Genomic DNA, 11,053 nt, shown 5'->3' with positions numbered 1-11,053 from the left:
CCTCAGTGCACCAGCAAGCTGCTACTTAATTAGGTGAAATAGTGAAGATATTACTAAACCCTGCTTGCTAATTTCACATTGCCTAATTATACAGTATGTTGTTTACTTCTGAAAGCTTGGATATGGTTGGTAATATTTACCCAATGAAGTACAATAGCCATGGCAGTTTACTTGTTGCAATAATAATGATTTAAATTTAAAATAAATCAGAGTGAATTGGATAATTTAAATCTATCTTAATTGAATCTTATTTCATAAACACGTATTTACAAAACTGCCAAATGGAGGCAAAAGTAATGCGTAAATTTAATGGAGCTTAGAGCTCGCTGGGTTAGGTAAGAAATAACGTGCAAATTAGACGGCATGACAAAGCCTCGAAGCTGTTTATCACTGTTGTGCACTCTTTCTTCAGAACTTGGTGAGGGATTCCCAGAGTCATCATCACAGCAGGTGGGAGGAAATGCTTATGTCTTTTTAAATTTTAATATCTTTTAATGTCACTCCTCCATTCCTTTCTGTGCTGGTGTTTCATCAACTTGACAGAAACTAACTATCGTCACCTAGAACATGGCACCCACAATGGAAGAATCTGCGTTAGATAGACCAGTGGGCTTATTTGTGTTTGCTTAATTGCTCACTAGTGCCACCTGTGGGTAGGGAGCACAGACTTTATAAGAAAAGTGGCTGAGCTAGCCGGAAGGACAGTCATGTAAAACAGTGTTCCTTCACAGTTCCCACTTTAGTTCCAGACTCCAGGTTCCTGCCTCAAACTCCTGCCCTGGCTTCCATGGCTGACAAACTCTAAGCTAAATAAAGCCTTCCCTCTCCCAAGTTGTTTCTGTCCGTGTTTTATCACGGCAACAGATAGGTGAAGGAGGACACCTTCTGTTGCGCAACGAGCATCAGCGATGGTTTTTTTACTTGGTGTGGTTGTAAGACATGGATTGGTGTCGTTTGTGCCTTTTACAGGTTCTGCATGCCGAGCTAGAGGTAGTGGCTAAGTGTAACGAAAGGAGGCACAGCAGTGAAAGCCTCAGAAGCAGTAGGAGAGGAGCAGAGGTGCGTGGTCCTGAAGCTACACTTGTGGTATAACGTGGGACAGACGAGGCCAACACCATGTCTGATGTCTGGTGTCTGTCTAACAGTGGATCTCAGGTTTTGCAATTTGCAGTTGACACCTACTGGGAAAGGGAAAATATTTTTTTTTCAAATGATGTGTCACTGGGTATATCAACTACATTCCAAGGCAGTCCCCGTGGCTAGAAGTAAGTAGTTGACTAGCAAAATAGTCTATAGTCTATAGTCTATTTATTTATTTATTTATTTATTTATTTATTTATTTATTTATTGGCTCACTTTTTGTTTTGGTAGAATTTTTTTTTTAATCTTACTGGATTTTCATTCTTTCTTTCCTTTCCTTTTTTGGCCGTTGAGGTTTTTTGTTTGTTTGTTTTATTTTATTTTATGAGAAAGATACATGAAGTTGTATGCCTAGGGCAATAGGGAGGATCTGGGAGGAGTTAGGAGAAGGAATAAAATATGCTGTATTCTGTAAAAATTCATTTTTAAGATCTATATTATTAAGCCTGGGCTCATATATGGGCTCTACCCCAATGCCACCTTCCTTGGTGATACTTATGACTTTTTTATAGTAATATTCTTATTTACTCTTTGAAAATTGATGAGACTTCATAGATGGGAGTGGGTCTCTGTCAGTCAGATCTGTGACTTTTTGTGTTACAATCTTTGACAGAATAATAAACATCTTGAATCAGGCAGTGAGATTCATTGCTGCCCCTCGAGCATTTAAAATTTGAAATGAGGATGTGACCATGGATCGTGGTCATTAATGCTGGGACACAGGGACCTTGCAGATGTTTCCCCCTCCCTTGACCATAATTGATGTGCTTTTTATTCACCATGTTTTTTGCCTACTATTAAATTTCTACCCTTCCCCTCCCTTTGATGTATGCATTTAAATATGCATTTATCTGTAGACAGTAACGTCTTAATTGCTATATAATAACTGCAATAACAATATTTATTGGGTTCTTAATATAGGTAAACATTGGCTTGTGTTACATATAACATCATATATTACATTCTATATTATATAATCTTATAAAGTACACATTATTATTGTTGCTATCGCTCAGCTACAGAGGTTAAGAAATTTAATTAAGACCAAACTTGCAATTAAGATGAAACAAAATTTAGCTTTTTTATAGTAATATTGATCATTCCAACTAGTATGTTCCTATAATTTGAGCTGCTCATGCCATCATATTTTCTGTATGCAAAATATGGGCATAAAAATGAGAAAAATATAAGGTTTTGTGTTTTGCTAGAAACTTGTGTGAGTATGGAGCTGAGGGAAATGGCACAGGTGTTTTGAATGCAAAATGCAAAATTATATCAGTTGCTGGGGAGAGAATCTTGACCATAAGGTTTGCAAGCCTGGGAATAAGTTACTGAAGGGATAGTAAAATTAAAAGCTCTAATAAAATATTAAATAACTATTCATATGGAGCCGTTTATATAGACTTTAATGTGAAGGCAGGGAATTGGATTGAATTCAGCCTTGAAAAAAGTTGTGGACTCTAACGTGTGTAAAAATTTTAGTAGCTCATAAAATGATTTTTTCTCCCTACAAGGAGATACACAGCTTGTAAAATTACAAATATCGAAATTATTATTTTTTTACTCCAAGCATCAGTGATCAGAAGTCATAGATGATTATAAAGACTGGAGGCAAGAAAATTTAGAATGTTATTGCAAATATGTGAACTGACAGAGAAGCATGTTGATTGTTATTTATGAATCATAGAATATGACCATTAACTGGAGATAAATTCTTTCTTTCAAATAATATACTATAGATTCTTAAATTCCAGAGAAGTAATGTTGATTTTGATTCAGTTATTTTATGTCTAAGATAGTCAACACCAGTTTATAAAAGATTTTGTTGTAGTTATTTTTAGGTAGATAGTTAACAGTGTAATTCCTTATGACATTTCAGATAACTTTACTATTATTTTTCCTTTTTCTGTATTTATTTTCCTCTACTTTCTCCAATATAAGCACCCCTCAATCTCATTTACTGTATCAGGTCTCTTGTACCCTGCTAGTCCTCTGTTGCGCCTCCCCGATCAGCATTAGCCCTTTTTACTTTGCTGGTTTGGGTGGTGACTCCCATTTGTGTACTCAATCTGAAGACTTGGAGCTAAGAACTACAGATAAGAGAGAACACGTGGAATCTGTTTCTCTGGGTCAACTTCATCCCCCTAAAATGATTTCTTCTAGTTCCATACAACTAACGGGAAATTTTCATGAATTTATTTTGATTTACAGCTGAGCAGCCTTCCATAATGTGCCACGGTCTTATGATCTTTTCATAAAATAAAGAGCATTAAGGTCGTTTCATTCCCTAGCTATTGATTGTCAATAGAGTCATGATGAACATGGCTGAGTAACTGTCTGTGGTATGATTCTGAGTCTTTGGATATACGTTGGAAGTGATATACCTGAGCCCATGTTAGATCTGTTTTTACTGGTCAATATTCTACCAGCTATATGATGCCGTGAACCACAACAAAGCCTAATGTGAAAAAATAACTCAAAGTTACAATACTGGCATATATAGCTAGGAAGTAGCCAGCAAGTCTCTATTTTAACTTAATGGACACTCGACAAGAGGGGAACTATGTCTGATCCTGGATTCCTAATCAATTATCTAGGCCTAGTGAGGTAATGGATCTTGGACAAGAATGATAACTACTACATTCGTAAAGCAGCACAACCCTTAACTACTTCTCAGTTATTTACTCTTATACCCACAGATAAATATATTCCTCCTCCCTCATTATGAAAACCTTTCCTTGGAATAGGTACAGACCATTAACAAATCATAGCAGGTCAAAATGCAGCATTATAGAGCCCAGTCCTGACTAATAGTTTTATAAAATCACTCCTGTACAGAAGGTTCAGGAACTGCTGACAAGTGGGAGGACGTCAGAGGAATAGGAGGACCCAGAGGAATAGGAAGCGTGCTTTGAAATTGTGCATACTAGAAATTTCAGAGAGGTTACAGGCATACATTTCCCTCTGTCATGACTGGCTAAACATAACCTAATCAAGAATGTTACCCATAGACATACTAACACGGAAGACAAACGCTCATGAAGCTTCACCTCAACCCTAGACTAAGAACTACAAACAACTAAGGAAACAGTCTTCCCTAAGGATTGGTTACCTAACACCAAATAGTTAGCACTGAGAACACGTATGTACAAATAACACTGCATGTACTGAGTGAGTGGGTTGTATTTATATAGTAGGAATATCTACTTATCTATCTATCTATCTATCTATCTATCTATCTATCTATCTATCTATCTACCTATCTACCTACCTATCCATCTATCTATCCATCCATTCCTATATAGCTATATAGAGATATACCTCATCAATTAAAGAAAAAGAGGCCATAAATTTGAGGAATGTACAGTGGAGGATATATGGGAAGGGAGAATATAAATTGTATTATTATCTCAAAAGATTTGTGTGTGTGTGTGTGTGTGTGTGTGTGTGTGTGTGTGTGTGCAAAAAGAAAGATAATGATATTCCCAGGAAGAAACAGAAATTAACAAAAAATACGTAACTTATTTTCATATTCCAATGTTTGCTAAATTTGTAGAAGAAATTTTGTATCATTGAGATAGTGATACTGTAAGTAAAAATAAAATGGGACATTCAACGCTGTGTCAGGCATTTAAAGTGGAAATGGATATATGTATATGGATGGGGTTGTGCTCTGCTAATGTTACGGCATAGAACTTCTGTAGCTAACACATTGAAAACCCCAAATAAACGATAAATTCTCCTTCAATTTCAGTTTAAGTCTTTAATGAATTTCTAGAGAGCTGCACTGCTGCTCACATCCACTCCAGACATGAAATATTAACACAATTTCAAAGCCGTCTCAGCAAACATTTTGTATGTTTACATGATCATTTTCTCTTGCCCATTTAACCTAAACTTTATTTTATTTCAACCTAACCTCTATAAATTGAAGTTGAATATATATTTAAAAAGTGCCCAAACATAAGTATATAATTCAATGACTTCCACAGTAAGCCCTCTATGTTAACAGCATCCCACAAAACGGTGGACTTTTCTAGAGCCTCAGAAGTGTGTCCTGCTTCTCCTTTCCAATCAGCACAGGTTTTGAAAGCATGTTCTGGTTTCTAATTTCTTACAAGGATTTTGTGTGTTTTTTATGGTACTCTTAATGGGACAATTTAATTTTCCTTATCTTGTACATGGCTTATTTTATTCAGAATTGTGTTCTGAGATCAATCCACATTGCAGCAAGTACAACTGTCTCTTAGTCTACATAGCACTCTGTGAACACCGCGGCAATAGTCCTGATCCATTGCTATTGATTGGCACTATTTCCAGTTTGGGAATTTTATGGAAAATGCTGACATTAACAGTCTATGCTATTAATTATGGGAACTTAAATATGCATATCTGTAGTTTATATGCAAAGAAGGAAATATCAGAATACATTTTGCATATTTAGCAGAAATCATTTCAGGGTGGTGATTACAATTTACACTTCTTTGAAGCACAGGAAAGGGATAGAGGACCACAGACCGAACAGCCATTCAGTTTCCTTGTCATTCTGAGTATGTCATAGTGCTCATTGAACTACTAGATTATAGGAACCCGGCAGTGTTTGTTAATGTATATTTTTACCGTGTAAAATCATTATTACAATGTAAGTTTGAAACATTTTATTGCCATAGAAAAGCCCTGTTCCCACCAGCAGCTGTTCTCCATTTCTCTTTTAATTTAATCTTAACTTTTTGCGGAGAATTTCAGGCATAGACGTTATGTTTGCCTCCTTTGCATCCTCCCTCATTATTCATTTTGAAAAGAATATGTAACATACTTTTATTAATTAAATATCCCAATTTGCATTCTTTTTTCTATTTTTATTTTTTTAATAGAAATATATTATTTGCTATATAATATATCCTGAATACAGTTTCATCTCTACTATTCTTTCCAGTTCCCCACCCATCCAGATCCACTCCCTTCCCATCTCTTATTAGGAAAGAAAACAGGCTTCTAAGAGCTACTATCACAACATAACAAAATACAAAAATAAGTTAAAACAAAAAAAATCACATTGAAGTTGGACAAGCCAAGCAAACAGTAAGAAATGAGCCCAAGAAAAGGCACACGAATCAAAGACCCACTTAATCTCACACTCAGAAGTCCAATAAAAATATTAAATTAAAAATTGCAATATAAATGCAGAGAACTTGGTGCAGACCCAGACAGACCCTGTGTGTGCTATTTCAGTTTTTGTGAGTTTGTCTGAGTGTTGCTCTGTTGATTTAGAGGGGAATGTTCTCTTGCTGTCCTCCATGCCTGCTGGCCCTTGCATTGTCCTCTGTCTCTTGTTTGGGGTTCCCCGAGCACTGATGGAAACATCCCATTTAGAGCTATGTGTTCAAAGGTATCGGTCTCCATATACGTTCTGGATGTAGGTCTCTGTTTGTTCCCTTCTGTTGTAGGAGAAAGCTTCTCTTTTAATTGCTTAATGAGCCACTGATCTAGAAGTGTAGCAGAATATCTTTTATTAATACTTTTTTTTAAAGACCTGTAGTATTTGTTTTGAACTCTATGTCTCTGGGCTATCTCACAATTATTTTACGTATTAATGCCCATGAGGAGCTAGAAACCCTTGTAGAGTTTTCACAACAATCCTAGGTTAGAAGGGGTACAAGGGCAGCCAGCAGAACAAAACTCAACAACAGCATGAAATCTTTAGGACATGGAGACTTCAGGGCTCCACTTCTCAGAGACACAACCATCAGAGTTGTAATAACCAGCCCAGAGTTTCATATACCCTACGAGCTTTATGAAAACTCTCAGGGCTTTTCCACTCCTCACTGGGCTGATTTTTACTTATAATAACAGTGATTGATCTTTTTCAAGCATTGCTGCTAGAACAGATTAATGATTCCTCCAGCATCCTCAGAAAGTACTTAGAGATGTAGATTGTTAGGGATAGCCACCAATCTTGGGAATAATTTGGAGATATAGATTGTCAGTAAAGTTAGGTTAAAATGTTTTGGCTAGTAGCTTTGACGTAGAAATTACCCCCCCATCTTTATTAAATTAGGTATTTCTTATTTACATTTTAAATGTTATTCCCTTTCCTGGTTTCCAGGCCAACATCCCCCTAGCCCCTCCCCCTCCCCTTCTTTATGGGTGTCCCCCTCCCCATCCTTCCCCCATTACTGCCCTCCCCTCAATAATTGTGTTCACTGGGGGTTCAGTCTTGGCAGGACCAAGGGCTTCCCCTTTCCCTGGTGCTCTTACTAGGCTATTCATTGCTACCTATGAGGTTAGAGTCCGTATAGTCTTTGTGTAGTGGCTTAGTCCCTGGAAGCTCTGGTTGGTTGGCATTGTTGTTCATATGGGGTCTCACGCCCCTTCAGCTCTTTCAGTCCTTTCTCTGATTCCTTCAATGGGGTCCCGTTCTCAGTTCAGTGGTTTGCTGCTGGCATTCGCCTATGTATTTGCCGTATTCTGGCTGTGTCTCTCAGGAGAGATCTTGATGTAGAAAATCTTAGGGAACAATTTCAAGTTAGAAAGGCACACTTTTAATTAGTTGAGTTAGGGATTTTTTTAAGGTCAGGGAACAAGAACAATGGCCGCCCAGCTAGTACTAGCCAACTTGCCTTTCTTGCCAAAGCTAGGCTGATAATCAAAGTGGTGATTAATTTCTTGTACCCATTTTTGCCCTCAGCTTCCAGATATGACTTAATAAAAATTGATAATGAGTAGATATGCACCCTGAGGATTTAAAGTAGAAATGACTGATTGTTTTTTATATAAAAGTTTGTGTTGAGATTCTTCTAAAACTTTTATAATACGATTTTTTAAGATAAATAATAAAATAATTGATCTTTTCTTTTTAACTGCAAATTTCAGTCTGCCGGTGAGAGAAACTAGCTGAGAAAATTACTTTGCTTACTTACACTTTGTTAATCTATAACAAGTTGCTTAGTTACAAATGTATGTGGGTTCTTGAGAATAACTTTTTTATTCATAATACATAAAACATTTTATCATGTGAGGGTATTAGCAAGTATGCTTTTTCCTTATTTACTCATTATAAAATAAAAGAAAATTAAAAAAAATAAAATGTAGTCACATTGTGATTTTTGTACCTCTTAAAAGATTTTGCTGGAATATATAAACTGTGGGAAATAAAATAAAGTGTTTGGAGTTTTGCTCTATCCACCAAATGTGTGTGTGTGTGTGTGTGTGTGTGTGTGTGTGTGTGTGTGTGTATGTATATATGTGTATATGTGAAGTGTTTGGAGCTTATCAATACTTCATTCCAAGTGTGTATGTGTGTGTATGTGTGCCATCCCCAGAGAGTATATCACTGGTCCTGGGGACCTTCTCTCTGACCCTAGAGTATCAAATCATGTTCCCTCAGAGAAAAGTCTGTGATCAACTGCTATGCTTAGCCTCAGTTTACCCTGACTTTCAACAAAGCCTCAAATGCCCCTCAATTCTAGGTCTCCCTCTTCCTATTCCCTCCTCCTCCTATCCTGATATTCCTGTTCCAAGTTTCTTCTTTTTTTTCCACATGGAGAGGTCTTAATGAGAGAAGAGTAGAAGAGTGGAAAGGTGGCCAGCCATGGTTGTGGGAAGGGGGGATGGGAAGGGGAGGTAAGCATAAAGAGCAAGAGGGGTAAGACAGCGCAACCGCCTGTTCCAATTTTCTACACCCTAATCTACCCACATCTATTTCCCCTCCCTGGAAGATAGATGTGAGCCCCCCACCTCTGCCAGTCTTTCTCTATGCCTACCCTTTCTAAGTCTACAGACTGTGATTTGATTATCATTTATTTAATGATTAACATACAGATATAAGCAAATAAATATCATTTCTATCTTTCTGCATGTGGGTTACTTCACTCAGGATGACTTCTTTTTTAGTTCCATCCATCTGCTTACAGATTTCATGGTATCACTTTGTTAACGGCTGAGTAATACTCCATTGTGTACATGTGCTACGTTTTCTTTAGCCACTCTTCTGTGAGCTACATCTAGGTTGTTTCCAGTTTCTGGGTATTATGCATAGAGCATCAATGTGTATGATTAAGTAAGCATCTGAGTGATAAGGTGAAGTGTGCTTTAGGTAAATGCTGAAAAGTGGTATAGGAGAGGGAAGTGCACATAGGTGTGTTTGACACCACGACTTGAAGGACTTGAAAATGTATTGAAAGAAAAGGACAATGAAATTAAGAGAATGGAAGCTATATTAAAAGACACAAAGAGTGATCTTTCTAAGAAATCAGAGCTGTTAAAGGAGGTACAAGATGAAAATAAATTAAGTCCCAAGTTGAACAACTCAATCATCAGAACCTCGACAGGCGTCTTTTCCCTCTCAGGAAGAATTGCAAACAGTAATTTCAGAAAAAGAGAAAGAAATAACTGATCTCTGCAATGAGTTGGAGTCCCTGAAGAATGTTGTTGAACATGAGAAGAAGAAAAACAATGGCCTTCGGGAGAAAACCTGGGACGCAGTGGAAGCATTGGCATCACCTGAAACAGTGCTGCAGGGCAGAGTGAACAAAACTTCCAAGGAAAGACAAGTGGAAGCTATTGAGTTAGAGTCCAAAACCTTTTCAAGGGGGTTATTTCCAACAGTGTCTGTCCCTTCTAATTTGAATTACAGTGAATGGTTACGTGGCTTTGAAAGGAAGGCAAAATCATGCATAGCTGCGACTACGGACACTGAGGCGGTCGAGGTTTTGGAGCACAGATTGAAACATGCTAATGCAATGCACACGCTGCTACAGCTGGAATGTGAGAAATACAAATCCGTCCTTGCAGAAACAGAAGGGATTCTGTAAAAGTTTCAGCAAAGTGTGGGGCAAGAAGAAAGTAAATGGAAAATTAAAGCCGAAGAATCTCGAAGGACTATTAAGCAGCTGAGAAGAGAACGAGAACATTTGGAAATGGAGCTAGAGAAGGCGGAGGTGGAGCGATCGACTTACGTGATGGAAGTCAGAGAGCTTAAAACACAATTAAATGAAAGACGCTCAAAACTTCCAAAATGAGCAATCAGAGAGAAAGAAGGTAGCTGATGATTTGCATAAGGCTCAACAGTCACTGAACTCCATCCACTCAAAAATTTCACTAAAAGCTGCTGGAGACACTGTTGTTATTGAGAATAGTGATATTTCCCCAGAACTGAGGTCTCCTGAGAAAGAGACGATGCCTGTAAGTCTCACTCAGATGGTGGCACCATTCAGCAATTGCTTCAGGAAGTAATACATCAGCAACTCACAAAGGAGAAGTAATCCAGGTGTGGGAGTGGAGTAATTGGGAAATTATTCGTTAGAAGTTAACAGAAGGCGTTGTAGTCTATTTGCCAAATTAAAGCCTTATTTATGTTTTACCCTTTCAAAAGAAAAGTGGTATAGTAAGATTTTGAGGTAGATCCAGCCCCATTCTGTTCATGTTTGGTACACAGATGTTAAATGTCCCGTTGGTAGATTGTTCCTTTGATGAGTATGTAGTGTCCTTCCCTATCTCTTCTGATTAGGTTTAGTATGAAGTCTATTTGGGTAAATAGTAAAAGGGCTACATCAGCTTGGGTTGCAGGCCCATTTGCTTGGAATTTCTTTTTCTATGCTTTTACCCTGAAGTGATATTTATCCTTGATATTTAGTTATATGTCTTGGTTATAACCGAAGAATGGATCTTATTTTCATATCTGTTCTGTCATTCTGTTTCTTTTGTTGGGGATTGGAGACCATTGACACCGAGAGGTATCAGCAGTATTTAATTTTGTTGTTGTTGCTGGTGATGATGGTTGGGATGGTGGTGGTGTGGTGGTGCTGGTGGTGGTGGTGGTGGTGGTGGTGGTGGTGGTGGTGTGTGTGTGTGTGTGTGTGTGTGTGTGTGTTTCACCTTTATGATTTTCTAGTCTGAGATTATTTATTCCCTG

The 11,053-nt window shown here is 37.7% G+C and overlaps 1 pseudogene; it reads left to right on the top strand.

Annotated features, from left to right (window-relative positions):
- The first annotated feature begins 363 nt into the window (after positions 1 to 363).
- Positions 364 to 10,403, top strand: Ktn1-ps1 (kinectin 1, pseudogene 1; annotated as a pseudogene).
- Positions 10,404 to 11,053: the final 650 nt, after the last annotated feature.

The sequence above is a fragment of the Rattus norvegicus genome, chromosome 5, assembly GCF_021556685.1.
Source record: "Rattus norvegicus strain SHRSP/BbbUtx chromosome 5, alternate assembly SHRSP_T2T, whole genome shotgun sequence".
In the NCBI taxonomy this organism is placed as follows: Eukaryota; Metazoa; Chordata; class Mammalia; order Rodentia; family Muridae; genus Rattus; species Rattus norvegicus.
The sequence above is the reverse complement of the archived record's forward strand: the minus strand, read 5'-3'. Positions and strand labels throughout refer to the sequence as shown.